Below are 1,141 nucleotides of genomic sequence, written 5' to 3' on the forward strand. Positions count from 1 at the left end.
GATCGTGTGCATACGTATCTCTAAAAAGTGTATTTTCAAAGGTGGAGCAGGATGCTATCTAGAATCTCGTCAAAATTTGAACGTTTCTCTACGCTATATTTACCCACACACACACACACACACACATACACACATAAGTATTCGCGTATTGTCCAGTAAATAATGCGTTCTCTATAAATTCCGCCTTTTCAAGTTTTCTGATGATAACCGTAATCGTTACAGCCGAATAAATTATTATTCTGATGTTTAAATTTTGCGAGGTATTTTTTCGGCATTTTCCACGTTATTACAATGCTGTGTCTGACGGCAAATCCCTCGCATTGATCGGCGTATACGTATGGCAACGGCGCAACGCCAACCGTAATTTTCATTAGAGACGAGCGTATTCCAGCGTATTCGTCGCGTCCGCTCGCGTTCCCATAAGGCGGCTTATAAGCGGCCGCCTCGTCTAATGTTACAACATGCAGAGACGTGGAATCACGAGTAGTAGCCCATGTTCGCTGACATTAATTAGCAGGAAGGGCAGCATGAAGCAGCGAAATACTCCTCGCTTTTCTAATGTTGTTTTATTGATTCAAGCGACAGTGAGCGACTGCATCTCTCTTTACACAAATTATCATATAATTACATTTTTTAGGTACTGTATACTTATATTAATATTTATAATATAATTATAGATATTGCTATTACAAGTGTATAACGTACGCTATGAATATTTAACTGTTCTGAAAATTTAATTTATAATCAAAATATATGGTATAAAAATAAATAATATAAAAGTTATTTTTTTATTTACTACGATGCAAGAAAATTTTACTGAAAGCAATAAATTATTGTAATCACCGTAAAATTACATTAATTAAAAATTATTAATTAAAAAACTTGAGAGGAAGCGAAAACCAATTAAATCCACAAGCATAAATTTTTTAAAAATATAAACAAACATTGTTACGTATTCTTTAACACATATTAAATTAAAAATTTTACATAAAATGCGATTGTTATTTCATATATCTAATATCAATATACGCGCTAACTATACATATATCAGGAATATTAGCTTTTTTGTTTTCACTATATAATGATATAATTATATCTAGAATTATAAAATAAAATATTACTATCTATATTTTCATATCTA

The sequence above is a fragment of the Trachymyrmex septentrionalis genome, unplaced genomic scaffold (genome assembly GCF_001594115.1).
Source record: "Trachymyrmex septentrionalis isolate Tsep2-gDNA-1 unplaced genomic scaffold, Tsep1.0 scaffold62, whole genome shotgun sequence".
Taxonomy (NCBI): domain Eukaryota; kingdom Metazoa; phylum Arthropoda; class Insecta; order Hymenoptera; family Formicidae; genus Trachymyrmex; species Trachymyrmex septentrionalis.